Source organism: Marmota monax, unplaced genomic scaffold, assembly GCF_021218885.2.
Source record: "Marmota monax isolate L192 unplaced genomic scaffold, Marmota_monax_Labrador192_F-V1.1 WCK01_AAM20220418_F8-fsc00127, whole genome shotgun sequence".
In the NCBI taxonomy this organism is placed as follows: Eukaryota; Metazoa; Chordata; class Mammalia; order Rodentia; family Sciuridae; genus Marmota; species Marmota monax.
In genome coordinates this window covers 262,339-283,810 of record NW_026692894.1, presented here as the reverse complement: position 1 = coordinate 283,810, position 21,472 = coordinate 262,339, and the positions used below count along the sequence as shown (strand labels likewise).

The window sequence follows — 21,472 nt, the reverse complement described above, 5'->3', positions numbered from 1 at the left end:
AACAGGGAGACCAATTCTCCTGCTTCCAAAAGGTATAGGTCAGAAATGCAAAACTACAGCTCCAGCAGAGACCTCCTGAATCAGAATCTGCATTTTATCAAGGGACCCCCTGCCCCCAAGTGATTCGTGGACACCTAAAATCTGAGAAGAACTGGATTAGTGGGCTCTTGCTGCATACAGGTGACAGAGAGTTAGAACCTGAACTCAGGTAACAGTGAGTAAGGAGAAAGAGAAATGAGGGAAACTTCCCCTATGCTGCTGTTAGGAAGTCACTTTCTTTCCTCAAAATGCTCTGCCCTTCTGGGGCTTGTGACAATCTGAGAAGACACCTCCTCCCTTCCTCACATGGACTCTCTCTCTTAGTGGCCTCATCGATGGCCCATCCCCTGTGGTCTCCCAGTGATTACCCCAGCTCATTTGATCTGAGCTCCTAGTCAGCTACCTAATCCACCTCACCACTGCCATGTTCAAGGGAATTCAACATCAACTTCCCCAAACTGGATGCTGTATCAAGGATCTCTTTCCTTGAATTATGTTCCCTCCTGGTACAGGACCTTTGCACATGCTGTCCTCTCCCTTTCTTTATTTAAAGAACTCTTCCCTTTCCTACCTCCTCTCCATCTATCCAGTACTCACTTTTGAATCTTAGTTCAAACTATATTTTCTCAGAAAGTCCACCGTGACCCCAAGTCTACACCAGGTCCCTTTCTTATACATTCTCATAATACTCTTCCTCAGAACATTCTTCCTCAGAACATTCTTCTCAGTTTTTAATTGTACTTCCACCAGTGCAATTATCTGATTAGTGAATTTTTTTATATTGGAACCAGGTCTGGTTTTTAAACCTTTGATTCTATTTCCAAAACCTGTCATAATGTCCAGCACACCATAGGCCCTCTAATAAGATTTGCTGAAGAAATGGCAATATTTGGGGCTGGGATTGTGGCTCAGCGGTAGAGCTTGCCTAGCATGGGCGGGACCCGGGCTCCATCCTCAGCACCACATAAAGATAAAGGCATTGTGTTGTGTCCATCTACACCTGAAAAATAAATATTAAAAAAAAAGAAATGGCAATATTTGTTGAATCAACCAATGAATGTGAAAACCACACATATAAAACAACAACAACAACAACAACAAAAAACCAGATAACAATGATCAAGTCCCCCATATAAGCAGAAAATGAAATTCTGTATAGGTCAAGCAGATGGTAAGCCCTCTTGGAGAACAGTTAGATTTCACCACGGTCTTGATGGACAAATAGGACCTAAAGAGGTGGAGAGGACCAGGAAGGGGATTCCAGACAAGGGAACGGCATGAACAAGGCCCTGGAGCCCAGCACAGGTGTCCAGGCTGGGATACAATGTCCATGTCAGGAACTCCTCCACCATCAGATGGAATCTGTAAGGTGGAACACCTGCCACAGGTGTTATGTGGCACCCAACGTAATATCCTGTGGGCCTTGGGCTTGGTGATTCTGGAATGCCTCTCCTGGTGTATGTCTCTATTCCTCAAAAGCCCTGCCTTAAGTCACCCGTCCCAGGAAGAATGACTTGTTGAGACTCCTAACCCCCACTGTGGCCCTGTGGATGGAATGGAAACTGCATCATTTAACTTTTGTTGGTATGTTTGTTTTGTGAAGTCCTCTTAAACTGCTGGGGAGAGGGATTCCTTTGCATTCTGAGCTAGAGGAATTTATTCTTTATTCATTGGTATTTTTAGAATGAAAATGTTGTTTCTTTATAAACACAGATCCTAGATGGAACCCTAGGTGGTGGTTCCTGAGTTAGCAGCAGTCTTATCAGCCATTAGTGGTTTGGACATGAGGTGTCCTCTGAAAACTTGTGAGAGACAATGCAGAAATGGTCAGAGGTAAACTTATTAGATGAGAGCTGTGACCTAATCAATGGATTAATCTGTTTGATGGATTAATAATTTAAATGGACTACTGGGTGATAATTTTAGGCAGGTGGGCCATGGCTGGAAAAAGTAGGTCACTGGTGGAATATATTGTGCCTTGGCGGAATATATTGTGTCCCTTGATCCTTGCATTCTCTCTCTGCTTCCTGGGTGCCAGGAACTGAGCAGCTGTCCTCCGCCATGCCCTTCTGCCATGATATTCTGCCTCGTCTTGGGCCCTGAGCAATGGAGTCAGTGAACCAAGGTCTGCCCTGAAATCGTGAGCCCCAAATAAACTTCTCCTCCTCTAAGTTGTTCTTGAAGGGGTATTTTGGTCGAAGTGATGAAACGCTGACTAACACAGTTGGCCACTTATTGCACATGCTAATTAATTCTTGCACATGCTAATTAATTCAACCCCTCAGACCCAATCATCAGAAAATCAAAAACTCTCTAATCGGAAATGATTAGAACCCAAAGTCTGAGTTCCTGGTAATCTGCTGCAAGCTCAAGTTGAGGCCACTGCTTCAGAGATCACCTAGTCTCCCCACCACACAGGAAGAAACTAAGAGCCAGAGATAGACCTTCTCGGCCTAGAATAGGGCCTGGCTCATAGTAGGTAATCAAGACTCAATTGCTTGGGCTGGAGACGTGGCTCAGCATTAAAGGACTTGCCTAAGCACGCACGAGGCCCTGGTATTCGATCCCTAGCACTGTAAAAAACAAAACAAAACAAAACAAACCCCAATTGCTCAATGAGAAAGAAGGGAAAATGAGTTTCCTCAAGACACCAAATAAATGTGCCATTTATTTCATATTAAATTTATACATTTTTAAATAAGTGGTCCAAAATTCAGAAGAGTGAAAATTATCCCACATAAATGCCTGAAAATAATGTGGAAAATCATAGCAGAAGTTTTAAAAAGGGTATATGTGAAAAGTCTCCCTCCTGCCTCATTCCCCAGCCACCTGGGACCCCTCTTGGGGATAATCAATCTGGTTCTTGCATTTCCTCCTGGAGAGACATATTATATTCACACAACAACAGTTGGACATAGTACCTTATGTGCAAATGGTAGCATGCTAGGCCCATAGTTCAGCATCTTGCCAAAAGACTACTTTAAAACATATCATTTAAATCCTAGAAACCCTTCTTCTTGGTGGATTAGCTGATCTGCAGAATTATCATAATACCAACTCAGGATTTAAGTCTTCATTATTTTTCTAATAAGGCAACTGCTTTGCTCAATATGTACGTTTCCTATTGGGTAATTGGTTTTCATTCATGAACTAATGAACGGAACTACTACTTTCACATTTATTCGTGAATTCCTTCCTTAGAGGAAGACTCCAGGACTCTGGAGTAGGCTCCACAAATGCCACTCAGAACCCAAGGTCCTCCCCTGCACCACCCCCACAGCCTGACCACACTGCCTTCTCTGGGCTTGCCTCCCCAGGGCTGATGGTCACCCAGAGGGAGGAATAGCAGCCAACCTGTTTCATGTCCCTTAAGACTGGGATCCAAAAGATGCTCACTAAACACCAAACTCAAACACTGAGCTAGGCAAAGGAGACCAGGAACAGGTCTCTTCACCCCCAGGTTCCATGCCTCTGATACCAACAAGCGACACAAATTACTATTTTCTGCAGAGGGCCTTTTGCCCTGAAGCACCAGATCTGTGGAGTGCTGCAGATAATCACAAGGCTGCACTGAGACCTCTTAGAGTAGGGGTTGGCACACTGCACAGACAGGGCCAGGTAGCAAATGTTTTCAGCTTTGGGGACTGTGTGGTCTCTGTCCCATCTCTGCTGCTGTAACATGTAGCTACAGATGATGTACCTGTGGGTGGGTGCGGCTTTGTTTAATAAAACATTATTATTATTACTGTTGTTGTTGTTGCTGGGGATTGAACTCAGGGGCTCCTTACCACTGAGCTACATCCCCAGCCAAGTGCTGAGGTTGGCCTTGAACCTGTGATCTTCCTGCCAGCCTCCTGAGTAGCTGGAATTACAGGCGTGCACCACTGAGTCTGGCTGTAAAAATCCTTCTCAGCTCACAGGCTCTACAAGAACAGGTGCGGGCTGTTCCTGGCTATAGCTATGGTTTCCTGGTCCTTGTTCTAGAGCATCAAAGTCCTTTCCCAGCTTGGGGCACCAGGAGACAGGGGCCCAGTCTGCAAGGAGGACATCTGTCCTAAGGACATCCTTTGAACCAGACAGACAGACATTAGGAGAGGAAGTTGACTTTGGCCGAGGTCTCTGTGTTTGCTTATAATTCCGAAGGGGTAACACCCTGCTCCTGCCAGACCACCACCGCTTGTTTGAGGAAGAAAAACCAAAATGACTTTCCTCTTTCCGACCGGGCCATCATTTAGAGACTGTATATACAATTCTGCAAATTGCCTTGGCTTGTGTTTTAGTCCAGCTTTCCTCTCAGGTCTTTCAAGGAAGCTTAACTGATTCCCCTGGGATTCTTTTTCTCTAGTTCTCCCCCCAAAAGGAGGCAGGAGCCAAGGGCGGTTCTCCAAGACATGGGCTCCTGGTTCATGGTTCCCTTTTAAGCAATGTTGTTATTCTAAATGCTTTCTGATTAGTCTTCTAAATAAAGCCGGTGGCTATTTTATAATCCAGTAACCCGATTACCATGGATGTGCTCTGCCAGTGATGGCGGTTAGCATCTGCACCTCCCCAGTGCTGTGTCTGGCTCTGGCTCGCTCTTCCTTTCTGGACCTGCTGCTCCTGCCTGGGCTGCAGGCTGACTCTGCCGTGGGAGGATTTTTCCAGGCTCCCTTTGAGTTCCAAGGGACATTTATTTCTCCCACCTCAGTGGTATCCCATGTTCTCTCCCAAGTTCTAGGAGCCTGACTCATAGTTTGGGAACCTGCAAATTGGGCAGTTTAGACTTTGCTTCCTGTAGGCACCAGGAAACCGGAGATTGGAGCTATTTCACTTGGGTGTAGAGGCTCCTGGTCCTCACTGTCAGCACTATCTTCTCTCAGTAGTTCTTTGCTTTCTCCTCCCTGTGGCTGCTATATGCCACCTCTTCTCTGTCTCCCTAGCTGGCATGGAGTAGTGTGGCTGCTGAGGACCTGAGGGGGAAATGGAGCCACAGCAATGCAGAGCAGCTTCCTGGAGCAGGTGACCATGGTCTGGCTGGGCCTGACTGACATATTTCTGGGTCTATTTTCAAACCACTTTCCTTGGTTGGGACTAGGTAGTGAGATCAGGAGTGTCAGTGCTGACTCCTGAGTGTGGTGTGGTTAGAAGGGCACTGGAGTAGAAGACAGGACAGGGCTTTGGTTCTGTCGACTGTGTGACCCTGGGGAAGTCATTTGCCCTTTATGGACTTTGGTCATGTTATTATATATACAAATAATTGAAGTAAAATTTTCTAAGGGAGTGTGAATAAAATCCATATGATCTTGGCCTCATCCTTCACTGACTTGCAGAAGCTAGAATCCAAGGTTCTGTATTTGGTTGGTAGGGGGCAGATGCACAGAGCGAAGAAAATACCACTTGTTTTCCATTTCTACTTTTAGGATACACAGAGGTTAGGGAGGGGAGGCAAGGTTAAATTGATATAATTGATGTGACCAAGCACTTCTTCTTCCTCCGCCCGTTTTTTTTTTTTTTTTTTTTTTGGTGTGTGTGTGTGTGTGTGCCAGGGATTGAACCAGGGATGTTTAACCACTGAGCCACATCCCTAGCCCTTTTTATTTTGAGACAGGGTTCTCTACATTGCTTAGGCCTCACTAAGTTGCTGAGACTGGCCTCAAACTTGCAATCCTCCTGCCTCAGCCTCCTGAGCCACTGGGATTACAGTTTTGGCTCAAGTACTTCTTGTATAACAAAAGGCTCTGAGACTAGTGTGCGACATGCTCTAATAGCCTCTGTCCTTCACGTCAGTACTGACAAAAGTCAGTTATGGCCTATGATTCCAGGGAGAAATGTAAATTGCAGAGACATCATAAGAAACTTACAACTGAACCTGTGGCACCTTAGGGCAACGGGGCTCTGAGACAGGGAGTGCCAGGCACAAGGACCACTGTAGCCTGCCTGGAGCCTCCTCCCAACCCCAAGTTGGCCTCCCTTCTCTAATCTCCTGGCAGGGGTGAGACTGACAGCTGATTCAGACAAGAATTCTGCAGAGAGAGGACAGGGCAGGCAGGGGAGACCCCGGAACAATCGATCCACATGTGAGCCCCAGAGTGATCTGAATGCCGGCTACTTCACAGCTACATGCTTCTCCTAAGGAGGCGCTGCTAGGAGAATCTCAGAATTCACTGGCAACCACACTGAAGACCTACTTCGTGCCAGGGGAGATGATTAGGTCAGGACCCTTGGCCTCTTCAGGCCTGCAGTGGAATGGACTGGGGTCCATGTGAATGGGAGACCAGCATCTGTGCCCTGCCCTTTGTATTCTTTCCCACAAACTGACACCTGGACTTTCTGTGCCAGGGGCTCCTATGGAAGGTTAAAAATCCACCACCTTGGGCTGCAGTTGTGGCTCAATAGCAGAGCATTTCCTAGCATGTGTGAAGTAGTATATGAAGTACTATATGTGTGAAGTACTATATATGTTCAATCCTCAGCACCACATAAAAATAAATAAATAAATATATTATGTCCATCTACAACTAAAAAAAATTTTAAAAAAACCCACCACCTTCTGTCTCTGGGCTTGCAGTCTGCAAAGGGGGTGCTTCCAAAGGTCCCAAAGAATTGCACAAGGAGAAGACAGAGAGAAACAACTGGTAACCCCTCAGCCTTGCAGGGTGGGAGCCACAGTAGAGGGCTCAGGCCTCTCTGGAGGGTGAGATCACTTCAGCCAGGGCCCAGGAGGTACAGTGAGCAGGCCCTTGTTGCTGGGGCCTGAGAGAGGGTCTCTGCAGGAAAGAAGGGTCTGAGTTGAGCCCCCCTCCCCAAAGGATCTTCTACTCTTACTCCCAGGATCTTCTGAATCAACACTGGGACAATAGCCAAAAAAAAAAAGGCTCATTATCCCCAAAGTTGTCCTGGGCAGGGCAGGGCAGGGCAGGGCTGGGCAGGGCAAATGGGAGGAGATTTCCCTCAGGCTGTTCCTCCAAAGCCCCGGGAGTGTGGGGGATTAAGATGGTGGGGAAAGGGCGCTGGCAGGGAGATTGGCCTCCCTTAGCCCCACCAAAGCCTCAGAGTGAATTATTAATCTAACAGAATACAAGACAAGCACCCAAAGGCTCCATTCCTATTACTCAAGCCCCACACCCAACATCCTAGGAGCCAAGCCTCCCGGGAAGTGGCCACCACAGACTGCTTCCCCAGCAGGGGACAGTGGGGAGGGGTGTGGCTGGCACCTTTGCTCAGTCCCAGCCAAGCACCAGGAATAGCACCAGTCACACAAACTCTCCAGGGCCCAGGATTCCAGGTAGGCTGCTAGGGTTAGGACCTCAGTTCCCCAAAGGACTTTGACTTTGTCATATGGTCTTCAAAGACATTAGACTGTATTTAAAAAAAAAAAAAAAATGCCTCGGTCACTCCAAGCCCCAGAGAAGGGGTGGGTATCTTGGGGGAAGCCACTCCCTGTCTTTCTGGAAAGCAGCTCCCAGCTCCCAGGGTAACAGCCAGGATACTCCTGTGTGGACAGTAACTGTTCGCTCTGAGGTGTTTGCTGGGCTCCCCGCCAGCTTTCAGACAGGAAGCCCCTAGCAAAAGGCTCAGGGTCCCCCAGGGTATGACGCCAGTGCCCCATTTGGGCATTCTGTAAACAGTGGCAGACACCCAGAACCACATCCTGGGCAATGCCACAGCCCCCAACCTCTTCGCTTGGGAGATAAGGGGCCTAAGACAAGCCACTGCGGTGGCCTCTTTTGGCTCAGAGTTCTAAGGTCTTCTGGGGAATTCTGGGAGTCAGCAAACAAACAAGAGGGACCTCTGGCATCTGGACTGGAGGCCTTCCCAGAGGCACTTCCTGAGTCGCTCCCTGCTCCAGGGCCCTGTGGATCCAGTTCTGGCCTCCTAGAGGCCCTGGTGGTCTGTGAGCCTCGATCCTGTGCCCATAGACGGAGGCCGGTCTTACTCGCCTCTGGCCCAACCTGCATCTCCTGCCTGGCAGTGTCCTTCTCAGCAGGCACAATGGGGCTCAGTGAGGCCAAGCAGAGGCCCCACACTGGCCGCCCGAAATCTGGCTGCCCCTTACAAGGCTCCTTTGTCTTCACTGTGCCATGGGAGGCTGACCTCGAGAGATCCAGGAGGATCACTTGAGGGTCCAGGAGGAGCCTTGCCCTGGTGGCACCTTGTGCAAGCTCTCAGGACTCCGGCAGAGCTCTGGGGGAAGGGAGAGAGCAGGGTGTGGAGAGACACAGGGAACAAAGGGGGATGATGTCCTGGAAGGGACAAGCCACTGGGACTGCTGAGGACAGTGAGTCAGAAGGGCCTCGCTCCAAATCGCCAAGGTCAAGGAGGGCCATCTGTTGTCATTTATGAATGCTTCTAAGAATTCTGGACTATAGAATAAAGTCGGAAGTGAGAATCCCCTCCTTCCCTGTCACCTGAGATTCCCAGGTCTGGGATGGTGGGAGGGATCACAGAGTTTGGCTTCCAGTACAAAAAGCCTCAGGGGTCTTAGACAATGTCTTGCCCTTTCTGGCTTTGCTGCCTCCTCTGGTTATCCTTCATACCCCCATAAGAAGCCCCCAAACTTGTCTGGACTTGCCCAAGACAGGCATCCTTTGGTCACTGACCCCCATTATTTCAAGGTCTTCAAACAATTTCCCTTTGCTGCTATAAGACTTGAGAGCTAAAGCAATGGACACCCCCCACCCCACCCCCACCCTGCCAGAAGCACCTTTAGCAGAACTGAGAAAAGACAGAAGAGAACAGCCTGGGGACAGCAGGGAGAGCTGAGGTCCACACCATCCCTGCAGCTTGCAGCTTGCACAGGCCCAGGCACGCAGCCTTCTGGGTTGGAAACATGACTCCACCAGGCGCAGTCACCTCCGTGTTCTATTTTTCAACCAACACTAGATTTTAAGATCCACAGGAGCAGAAATGTGTCAGAGTACTTCTGCTTTTGTATCTCTTCCTCCCTTCTCCCCCGTGCCACAGCAGGGTCTGACCCAAAGCCAATTCTGGGAACCTTTATGGAATACAGCAACCAGGTTTGTGGCCAAAGATTAGGAGGTGAAGGAGCCCTTGGGGAAGTGATATAGTCCAAGGTGAAGCCTAGGAGACCTGCTCAAGGGCACTGTAACACTGCCAGGCATCTCCAGTGCTGTATGGAGGCGGATCCTGGGGGTCTGGGCTACAGAGGGGGGGCAGGAGAGACACCAGTGGTGTGTCTATGAGCTGGACCAAGATGCCCAGGAAAAAAACAGCTAATGTGTACTGGGCACAAACCCCAAGCCAGGCATGGTGTCAGGGCCTGCACAAGCCTCACCCAGCAACCCCATGAGGTGGTAAGTACACCCCGTCACCTTTCCCTATCTCGTCACCCTCCCAGTGACACCCAGTGTATCTGAGAATTTCTTTCATATCTACACTCAGGAGTGGAACACTGTGTGATGGCTTTTTTTGAGACAGAGTTTTGCTGTATTGCCCAGACTGGTCTTGAACTCTTGGACTTAAGTGATCCTCTTGTCTCAGCCTCTTGAGAAGATGGGACTACAGGCAACTGTCACCTTGCCTGGCTAGTGTGATGGCTTTTGAAATATTGATCTGGCTAGGCTGACTTACCACCCTCAGGATTTCCCTTCTAGAAAATTAGTTAAAGCAGAAATTCCTAACAAATGATACATGCAAATGACCTAAGACAAGCGTATCCTCTGCAGCATTGTTTGAACAGCCAAAGACTGAAAACAACTCGATGCCCCTCAACACAGAATGAATTAAAGGGAATTATGGCATAACTAAGATGGAATACCACACAGCTGTTAAAAAGAACAGGAAACTCTATGAAGTGATAAAGATAGATCTCTCAGGTTTAAAAAGCAAGATTCAGAACAGTGTGTCTAATATGCTATCTTTTGTGTAAAATGGTTAAATAAAATAGAACATATTAAAATAAGGCAAAAAACAGAACATGGAATTTATGAATACTGAGCCTCTGGTCACATTTTCATTGATGGATCAATACATAACCTTGTTTTACATGTGTTTCTGTTTAAAGGTGTCTTATTTAATGTACGTTGTTGATTCACTGACATTGAACTTGGAGCCAACAGTACTATAACTCATGCCTGGACAGGGCATCTCTCACATACATATTTTCTGTCAGGCACTCACAATCTTCTGCTTAGAACAATGGATAACTCCCCACTCTACACTTGGGGACCATGTGACACAGTGCAATCAACAACAAAAAGCACGAAGATGTGGCTCTTCACAGTCTGCGAAAAGCATAATAGGGTTCAGCACAAGAGATGCCATAGAAGGCAGAGTGTCCTTGTCCCACTTAAGCTGAGACCATGCCCAAGCACCTGAGGACATTCACCACCATTCAAAACTCTAGGAAAGAGCCTGAGTACTGGTTTTTGCAGTTACATAGGTTTTAGAGAGTAGGAAAAAAATTACAAGATGGAATCCACAAAAAAGGAAGATCGACCTTATATTAATAGTTGCTCATGAATGTGTGAAAGACATCTGGAAGGAACCAAAAACTGATAACAATGGTCTATGGGTTGGTGGTGGGGGAACCTGGTTTGATTAGGAAAAAGAGGAATAAAGAGATTTTTTAATTGTATAGCTTTTTATGTTTTTCTAACTTTTTGAACCATATGAATATTCTACTTCTTCAGAAAATAAAATAGTGAAAAACACCCTTGTATGTATACTTAAAAGCAGTACTTTCATGCTTTACAAATTTAACCTAAAACACAAATATCTTACAAAACTTTGAGGCCTTTCTTTATTCACAGATTTTGCTGAACAGAATTCTGTATCTGTATTTAATACATCAAGCACATAGAATGTATAATTTCCCATTTTTCAGTTTGGTTTCTTTAAAAAGGAGTCAGAGATTGAGGAAGCTAGTGAAGGAATTGTACTACAGAATCCTCTGACATACCTACTGTTCTCTCTCTCTAATGCCAGTCTTTAATAGTTGTCTTGCTCAAACCTAATTTGGCAGCAATTTTTAGTTGTTGTTGTCGTTGGTTTGGGGGCGTGGGTACTGGGAATTGAACCCAGGGGTACTTAATCACTGAACCACATCCTTAGCCCTTTTTAATATTTTATTTAGAAACAGGGTCTCACTAAGTTGCTTAGGCCCCCCCCTAAGTTGCTGAGGCTGGCTTTGAATTTGCAATCCTCCTGCCTCAGCCTCCTGAGTTACTGGGATTACAAGCATGCGCCACTGAGCCTGGTTAGTGATTCTTTTTTGGTGGCTTGCTTTAATAACTTCTTTCCAAAACATTCAGCAGTAAAATCTGAGTTGCCTGTTGTACATTCTCAGTTAAATGAGGTTGAACAGGGTGACATTTACTTTCATAGAAACAGCACTTTGGTTTTTTTTTTGCATTCATAATTCGTCAGTTTATATCATATTTAATTAATTTACATAATAATAATAAGTACACTGGCATAAGTAGGTTTAGGAACCAACACAGTTGGTTCACCCAGCCTCTGCAGAGCAGGTGTTGTGGGGGGGGGAGACAGGCGCTCTGTTTGTGGGGTACTAGTGAGCTGTGCAGAAGATGAGTTGCTGCTTGGTTATGCTGAGACTGATTAAAGACAGTTTCACCTATGTGTCAACGTGCCTTGCCAACTTTAACATGCTACAAAAAAAAAAAAAATACCAGATGTCACTGAACTATACTTCCTGGCATTGTTCATGCATGTCAAATGCCAGGGATGTGTCTCCAGGTCAGACATAGACTCTTGGGGTGCAGGGGAGAGCTGGGTGGCCCTTGGCAAACATTTTTTGAAATGAACAGACCTCTTTTCTTCGAAGGCCTATGGGGTGGGATTTCTGACAAAGCTAACATTTAGACTTTGCATTTTTGGAAAAAGCAGGTCAGTAAGATCTCCTTAGGCATCTGGGATGTCAATGTCCCCAGCTGCTCCTGATGGATGAATTGGCCCACCATTCAGGGATGATGGAGAATGCTCTGCTCACAAAAGGGGTAAAAGGCCAAAGTGATCTGAATCCAAAAGGCCCATGTCTCAGCAGATAACCCCAACCCCTGCTTCACAGAGACAATGGGGGCTTATAGGCCTGGGCACTTTCTACTTCATGTACTCTAAACGTTCACCCCTCCATCCTTCCTCAAACGTTCTTCTCCCATCTGTAATGACTGGAGGCCGTTTTCCCAGGAGCCTGCATCAGATACTGGCCCCCAAGAGCTCACCTCTACTCAGTTCCTGTCAATGTCCCCTCCTGGCATTTCCCGGGCCATCTTCTCCTCTCATTCCTGTGCTCATGGTTCTCACCTAATCTGTGACACAGTTGGCCTCACCTTCCTAGTTGGCTTACCTCCTCCAGCCTCATCCCTTCTAGTTCACTTTCCAACCAATGGCCCTGCCCATGTCACCGTCTGCTGAAAACCTCCAGTGCTCCAGCGCTCCCTCTGCCAACAGCCAAGGGTCCAAACAGCTAGCACAGGAGGCCCCTCATGATTTGGCTTCATCTGTCTTTCCAAAGAATTCCCCTTCCCACCCACCCAGAGACACCCTGAGCACCTGTCCTATGGAGCTAAATCACATTTCCAGAATGCTCTGCCTGCCATCTCTTTCTCCCGTTCTCCATCTTCTCAGTCTACAAGTCTGATCCTGGACATTCATTTCTTGAGTGCCTACTATGCATCAAGCACAGTGGATGTAACAGAGGTGGGAACAGACAGGGGGTCAGCTCTGGTGGGGCATGCAGCCTGGGGTGCGTATCTCACATGTGGGCGAATGCAGTTTTAAAATATGCTGAGTGGCTATAATAAAGGGCCTTGATCTCAGAAAAGAGGTCAGGGAAGGATCCTCTGAGGAAATCACTGTGATGCTTGATCGGAAAGATGACAAAGAAACAGGAGAAGCAGGGTGTGGATAGGTATATTCCCAATAGAGTAAAGGACAATGTGGGCCAAGCCCTGCGGAAGGCAGGCACATGGTAGGAAGAAGGCCAGGGTGGCCAGAATAGAGGAACTAGGAAGGGGCAAGAAACGGACCATGCAAGGTGTTTGATGGACAGGAGCCTTATCTTTATCCTAAGAGCACTGGGGAGCCACAGAAGTATCTTGAATTATGAGTATGTGAGCAAACCTGGGTGACTGGTCTGATCTCTATTTGCAAAGTTCACTCTTATTACTGTCTACATCAAGGCTCAGCAACATTTTCTGGAAAGGGCCAGACAGTATATATTCCAGGCTTTGCAGTTAAGAGGCTCTTACATAAGTACTTATATCCTAAGAGAAAGAACAAACTTCTACAAATTCTTGGAGGAACCTCAAAATGTGGTAATAATAATTGAGTACTTTTTTTTTTTTTTGGTACTAGATTTACTAACGGGAAAATAGAATTGTTTGGAGGGATTACATTTTATTTCATTAGGGTCAAGGTCAGTGCTTCCATATCATCAAATGCTCATCTGTGAAAATGATGTACACCTCATGGGCAAAATCAGGCAGAAGCTGGATCAGGCCCATGGACTGTAGGTTGTCATCCCTGGTAACAGAAATTATGCTGGAGGAGGGTGAGTGAGGGGAGGGACACTTGGTTTTGCTATGGTTTCACTAAGTAGCTCAGATGAGGGACATGATGGAGGGATATTTTGGAGGGAGCCTGACAGGACTTTGTGATGGAGTCGGGTACAGAGATAGAATGGCAAGGTGACATCTGGGTGTCTTGGAAAGGGAGACTGGAGTACTGGGAACACTCAGGTTCATTGGAGACCTACAACAGGAGCTGTCCCAAGGACGCTACCCTGAGGGCTCCAAGGTCCGAAAAGGTCTATGTGTCCCCTTGAAAAAAAGGTGCTAAAGAAGGCAGGAAAAATGCCCAGATTCTCCAGAATGGGCCTGTCCCATCTATGCAGACCACCTACCACATCATTCCCAACTGTTTTGTCTGCTTTGTCCTTTAGATTGGCCTCTCATTGAAGGAGTGTCTCATTCAGCTGTTTTTAGGAGTTGGCATGACCCCTTGCACATATAGGGTGCCCAAGTCACAGGGAGGAAGAAAGGGACCAGGAATGGGGAGAGCTTTTGCTTCCATAACAAACAGCAGATTGCTTCAGCTGGCAATGGAGGCTGCCCCCTCCTGCTCCGAGGGGTCAACCCACTCCCATGGCTCATCTTCCACAAGAACCGCTTCTGATAAGGGTCAACGAACCCTTCCCCAATCACCCTAAATCATCCAAGTAGATACACACACACACACACACACACACTCCCTGTCAACCCTGGGAGGATGATCTGTGGTGACGGTGTATTGACAACACACCCATCAACTGTCAGTTCAACATGTCAAAATATTATGTTTCATCACCCAGAACATCATTTTATTTTTAATTAAAAAAAGTTAAGTGGCAATCCCACTCACAGGGAAGGGGATGGGGGGAAAGCCACAAGTTAAAGAAAATTAACTTTTCTCCTTCTTTCCTTTCTGTTTTTGGACAGAAAAGCAAAAAGCTCATGGCTCCGCCTCATTAACGGCCCTGGGAGGTGAAGCCCGATGCCCAGATGCAGAGGTGCAGAGTGCTCAACTCTGGGGACCCCAGGGTTTGTTTGACATCAGTGGAGCTAAGGGAAGACCAGTCTCCCTAGGTCACAGCCACACATCCTCCGACTCCAGTAGGGGACATAGAGGCATTTGTGAGAGGTATGCATGTCCTCATGGCCATCAGAAACATTCTAGAAAGCACTATATAAAGCACATGGACACATACTATTTTACAACAAACCTGCGAGGTCAGAAGTGTTTTCTCTGTTTCAAAGATGAGGAAATTAACACTTGAGGGATGACCTTTGTATGGTCACACCATTGGTGACAAAGGGCTAGGCCCTCAGCCCCCCAATGCTGAAGGATGAGGCTTCCTCTAATATTCGGCAGCTTCCCTTATTTGCCTGCTGCATTTCTCTTAGCATGAGGCTACTTCCCCCTTGCTTGATCCTTCCAGCTTTTATCTTTGACTTTTGAAGGGGCAACCAGAGCTGATCTATACCATAGTACAGACATGCCCCAGGAATCTAGCCGTCACTCCTAGCAACCTTCAACCCTCCAGCACTTAGGCACTGAGACATGAACTTAAAGTGGGAAGTGATACACCAAAAAAAAAAAAAAAAAAAAGAAAGAAAGAAAAGAAAAAGAAAAAAATTCTAGGCCTACGGGGCCAAGCTCTGGTTATGTGGATAATTTTTTACTTATCTGGAACATTCTAAGGAGAAAACAATGGCTCACATGTCAAGCCTCAAGAACATTGCTTCTGGAGCTGGAAGCCAGGGTTCAAATCCCAATCTTGCACAAGAAAAGCAAGTAACCCCAGCAGACCCATCCCACCTTGGTTTTGACATCTGTAAAAGAATGACACTATTGTTCCAGATTCGTGTGAAGATTAAACAAGAAGGTACGGGACAAACATGGCACCCACTGGGGAGATGCAGTTGTGCAGCCTGGGTGGGGTTTTGGTTGTTTGACTTTGACATGAGTATAGTTTAGATTAGGTCCAATGACTCAGTTGTGATGGCTTTGGTTTGGTTATTTGTTTCCTGGGCAACCTTCACCCTCCCTCTGTTTCAATTAACAGAATGGTGCTGGGGCAGAAAGCGCCAGAAGTGGACATAAGAAGCAAGAGAGAGAGAAACTCAGGAGCCAGGGGTGCTCTGGAACAGGGATCAATGACCTGGCTTAGCCCAGTACCCTCTGGAAGGACCAGTGCATCAGGGTACTTTCACTCTGATCCAGAATAAAGCTTCAGAGGCATCATGGAAAGGTTCAATTGCATTCACTAAACAGAGCAGTAACCAGAAGAAAGCACAAGCCCACGTGACTTGCACATTTTTACAAGAAGCTCCCTGGGGCCTACGGGTCTACATGGGTCAGTACAATTCAGGGGGGACACAGAGCGAATCTGAGTGTGGCCACGGGTCAGGCTGAGTGCTCCAACTTAGAGCTACTGGTAATGAGATGGGGCTTTGCTCTCTGGGGTCCAGCTGTCAAGCAGCTCATGCCCCCAGGAGAGGAAAAGAGAAGTCATTTAGTGGCCATTGAAAGCACAACAATACCCGTGGTTATCATTAATGAAAATTAAAGTCCTTTGAGCCTTAGTTTTGACATCTTTAAAACTAAGAAGTCACTCTGGTGTCATTGTAGACCCTCCATGATACCAGAGAAGGTAATATTCTACCTGTTTTCCTGTTTCAAGAGTCCCAGATCTCAGATGCCAAGAAACTGGCAATGTAGTCACCATTTCCTTACAATTGGTTGCAGAATGTCCTCCAATGACAGCCTCTTTGAGAACCTTGCAATACACAGCCTGGCAGGGCCATCCCAGGGAAGCAGGTCTGAAGTGGCCTCTGTGGCCTTCCCTGGCAGAAGCTCCTGACTCCCTCAGAGCTCCCGCCAGTCTGCCAGACTTTAGAAAAGAAAAAATGGGGCCAGCCCTTTCCTAACGATTTGGGGGTAATTATTTCCCTATGAGGCAGTTCCAGCAAGAAGTTGTATTCTCATTTGAGGCTGAGCTATGGGAGTCCCAGGGAGAAAGAGATATTCAGAGGTCCCATGTGCTGACAGAGGCCAACCCAGGGAGATGAGATCTCAGGGCACCTACCAGGTCCCAGGCCTCAGGGCTTCCAAGGGCCACAAACCACTGCTTCTAGGATGAGCCCTAAGCCTTCACATGCACGAGTAAGTGCTTTCTAAGAACACAGACAAGAAGATATTACTGGGATGCAAAGAGCAAACTCCTATTTGTTTCTATTTTATTGATAAAAATGCCCCAGCTTTCTCTCCATAGTACTCATGTTGCCCCCTCTTCCCCCTCCATTCTTGGGCTTTGGGAACCAAACCAAATCTCCCCCTCTCCTCTTGATTACATGCTCTCAGATTATCTCCCTGCCACAGGAAATTTATACATTCTCAGACGTGTTCTTTTAAGCCCACTTCCCCTGCCCTCCTCCCCACCCCCCACCCAGTTGCTGTGTATCCAGGAAATGCAAACCCCATATTAAGATAACCCGGGGGGCTGGGGCTCAGCAGTAGAGCCCTCGCCTAGCGCTTGTGAGACCCCGGGTTCAATCCTCAGCACCACATTTTAAAAAATGAAGTAAACGGTATTGGGTCCAACTACAACTAAAAAAAAAAAAAAGATAACTCGGACCAAACATAAAAGGAGCCCAGCTGTGTGACCTAGTTGGGCAAATGACTTCCCCTCCTGGCACCTCGGACTTCTGCAGAATGAGGAGGTGAAGGGACCCAGTGAGCTCCAATGTTCCCCTGTCTCTGACTGGCTAAGGCTCATTGAGGTGAACCTCCCCAGACCCTGTCCCAGGACATGCAGCAATCCTGCACCAGAATATTGAGGCAGTAGCACTTCCCACCCCAGATACCTTAGTGATCTCTCAAGATCCAGCCTATCGGGGGAAAGACACTGGGAAACAGGACCTCTGGACTTCAGGCTGTTCGGCCATCTTTTGGAAGAGGGAAGGAGAGAGTGGGGGAGGGTATCAGAGCAGACTTAGGCTCTAGCTATAATGCTGCAACTAAAAATATAGAATAATGCACATGAACAGTATAATAAAGGTGATTAAAATATTATTAGAAGGGAAACCGCTCATCAGTGAGAAGGAGCCGATGGCCAATCTCCAAAGCAGCACTAAATGATTCAGTTTAGAACATATTTCCATCATCTTTGATGTGACTCTGAAAGCACTGGAGCCCTGTGCCCGGGGCACCTGCTGTCACAATAACTCCAGCACCCCCAACTCCTCAGAGAGCCCAGATGTGATGTGTCCTGATTCCCTGATTGGTTTCAACATCTGCATGTAAGGCCACCCCTCACTGTACCATCAGCAAAGAGAACGTGCCCCAGGGAGTCACCCAGTGCAGAATATTTAACCTACCAGTTAAGTCCCCCTCTCCCCCGGCAAGGCCAGTTGGATGTTGTAAGTAATCAATCCTGGCTAGCAGCTCTGAGTAACTAGATGAGGAGGGGCAGGAAGCATGAATCATCATAGAGGCTGTTAATAGAGGCTGAGGTTTGCTGTTGGGGGTTGGGCATTTAACCCCAAGCACACAGGCCTGGCCACTTGGTCTGAGGGGACATCATCTTAGAGCCCAGAGAGAAAGCAAGAAGCCTGTCCCTACTCCAACCACCTCCACGCTCAGGCTCCCTAGCAACCTTTGCCCTTCCAAACATAAGCAAACACATGGAGAAAGAAGACAGCTGGTTGGCTCCAAATAACTTTTGGTACTCACAGATTGAACTTTCAGAGGAAGGTGCCAATCCCTGTTTTACAAAGATGTGTTGGTGGCCCCGATGTACTGAAGCTTAGATAGAGAGACAGATGCCCTACACAACCCATTCAAGAGCGGCGTGTCCTTCAGCCAGGAGCCTAGTGACACAGTCAAATATTAACTGCAGTACTTCTAGGGCTTTCCCTCTACTATGGGAGATAGTTCTTTAAGAAGGTCAGTAGAGGTCATCTGTGAGGCTGGAAGCACCTTGCTGGGTCTCACTGCCTTATGAGAACACTCACCTCTAAACCTCAGATTCCACAACGAGAATACCCAGGATGCACCAGGCCCCTACTGCAGCCGCCCACCTCTCTCTGTCCCATGGAACCAGCAAAATTCCTCCTCCAGCAAGCCTTCCTGACCACACAAGGCACAGCTTTCCCTCCTTGGAAATCTACTCTGAATGCCTGACAGTCTTACAAAGATGTTTTATCCTTTATGTCCTTTTTTGTTATAGTTTGTTTTATTAAAAGACTAATTTTTTTTTTTTTTGGTGGGGGGAGGTACTGGGGATTAAACTCAGGGGCACTCGACCACTGAGCCACATCCCCAGCCCTATTTTGTATTTTATTTAGAGCCTACAGGGTCTCACTGAGTTGCTTAGCGCCTTGCTGTTGCTGAGGCTGGCTTTGAAGTCAGGATCCTCCTGTCTCAGCCTCTCAATCCACTGGGACTGCAGGCGTGTGCCACTGTGCTCAGCTAACAGACTAATTTTTTAAAGGACTTACAGTTTCATAGCAACTTTATACATTTTAAATACTATTTGCCCACTCTATAGAGCCTAGAGTCACTATGAATAAATAGAAGGTGCTGAGATAAGAATTGCTGCTTGATAGATATCAAATCAGGAAGTGATCTGATACAAATCTGGGAGCAATATAAAGCCACTTACTAGAAGGTGAAGTAAAAAGTCTCATGTCAACTATAAGATTGGAAAGAAATGAACCGGGTATGGTGAAGCATACTCGTAATCCCAGCAACTCAGCAAGATCCTCAGCAACTTAATGAGATCCTGTTTCAAAACAAAAACAAACAAACAAACAAAAACACTGAGGATGTAGCTCAGTGGCAAAGTGCCCCTGGGTTCAGTCCCAGTATCAAAAAATAAATAAAAATGAAAAGAATGGAAGTAAATGGATGTCGAAGACCCTTCTCTCCCTCCCGTCACTGCTGTACCCTGACCTGGGGGCTCCCACAAGGGAAACGTTAACAGTGAGTGGCATCTCCTGGCTCCAGCCCCATCATAGTCATCCTGGAGTACAGGGGTCTCAGCCTCATCTCCAGAACCCATGACTTAGATCCTCTGCAAACAGTGGCCTGACTTATGTTCTGTCTTCCCTCAGATTATTTCATTTTATTTGTTTTTGAGGCAGGCTCTTGCTCTGTGGCCCAGGTTCGTCTCAAACTCTTGGGCTTGAGTGATCCTCCTGCATCAGCCTCCTGAGTTGGCTGGGACTACCCTTCTATACCCCTGTGCCTGCCTCCTCAGATGATTTTTTTTATAATACTCCAGTCCTTGAACTGTAACAATGAAGCTGGGAGTCCCTCAGGTACACCCGATGCCCGTCTCCACTTGCATTCCATTTTGTAATACAGCTATGGCCATTTAAAAGCATCACTGAACAACAGCCCTGGCCTTGGAGCTCTCTGTTTTCAGTCCTAATAACAGGATGGTAGAGGGCTTATGACTACGTCCAAGCTCCCAGTTACAATTATCTCATTTAATCCACTGCCCTCAGGTGACAGAGGAGAGACTGAAGCTTAGGGAGGTGAAGCTAGCAAGAGCTGGAGCCAGGGTCAATCTCAGCTCCTTCTCCCTGTCCCCCAAAGCCCAAATGTCCAACTAGAGTGCTTGGTAGGCTCCCCTCCAGGAAAGGCACACGGGTGGGAAACAGAAAAACCAAAGGCAGGCAGGACAGGGCGGGACAGGGACAAGGCGGAGAGAAAGTGGGAGGAGGGGAGAGCAGCACGGGAGGAGAGGCAGTGAGGGTCTGGAGGAGGAGGACTGGGACCTTGCTCTGGGTCCAGGAACCCTTCACAGCGTGGAACACAGCAGGAACGTTGCTGGTGATGCTGGAGAAACAAACCACAAAATATGCAGACGCCATTTCCTCTCTCAAGGAAGATAAACAATAGAGCCATAAACAAATTTTACAAAGCTGTCCAGCTATTTAAAGCATCCTGGCAGAGACTCATATTCTTTATGAGCCCTGCAAATGGTCAACAGCTACCTGAGGGAGGGGAGAGGTGGGAGGAGAGGGAAACACTTCTTCCCAGTTCTTGTCCTGTTAGGCTGGTGGCTGTGCTGGTTACATCCTCTCTGAGCTTTTCATTTTTTTTTTTAAATCTTTAGTTGTAGATGGACACAATGCCTTTATTTTATTCATTTATTTTTATGTGGTGCTAAGGATTGAACCCAGGGCCTCACACATGTTAGGCAAGCGCTCTTCCACTGAGCGACAACCCTGGCCCGTTTGGTTCACTCTTCTGTGTGAACCAATAGGGCCACTGTGGACAAGAAATTAGATAAATGTCATCCAGCAATATGGTAGATGACTCCATCCTCTTAATTGAAACAACCAATCCATTAGATAAAAAAATAAATAAATGTAAAGGTTGTATGCACATGTGGACAGTTGGTATAAATGGAAAGATTATTCGAAGACAATAACCAAAGAGGAAAAAAACGAAAAAACAACCTAGTAATAACAAGAGCAGGACCCCTGGAAGGTAAGCTAGTACCAAAACTGGCCTTTACCCTGAAGGCTTTTGGCTCTGTGGATTTCCGTTGAATCCTGAAGAGTCTAAGTTTCCCAATGATAGCTGCACAGGCGTCAAAGCCTAGAGAGACCCATAAAGCTGAGACTCCAAGTGGCTCCATTCTCAATGAGAAAAAAAAAAATCCACAGCACAGAGAGAACTGCAAGTGAACCTGATGTTGGGCTGGGAAAATAATCTCCTGAAAATTTGGAACCATAAACTGGACTTCACACAGCTTTGCAGTCTGAATTATGTTACTTGTGTGGCCAGAAAATCGTGAAGCAGATTAATTAATTTAAAGCAGTTTTTTTATTGGTGCCCCCTAGTCCCCCACCCCCCACCTACACACACACACACCACACACAAAACAAAACAAAAAAAACACAGCAGTACTTAAAGC

The 21,472-nt window shown here is 46.9% G+C and overlaps 1 protein-coding gene across 11 annotated transcripts in view; it reads right to left on the bottom strand.

Moving 5' to 3' along the window:
• Trerf1 (transcriptional regulating factor 1) overlaps positions 1 to 21,472 on the bottom strand; it is a 211,458-nt gene that overhangs the window by 45,142 nt on the left and 144,844 nt on the right. Inside the window, exon 5 of one of the 11 annotated variants that reach the window (XM_058581382.1) lies at positions 19,205 to 19,324. The exons of the other annotated variants lie outside the window; for them this stretch is intronic. The gene's annotated coding sequence lies outside the window, so the exon portion shown is untranslated. The remainder of the gene's footprint in view (positions 1 to 19,204; positions 19,325 to 21,472) is intronic. 11 annotated transcript variants of the gene reach the window in all.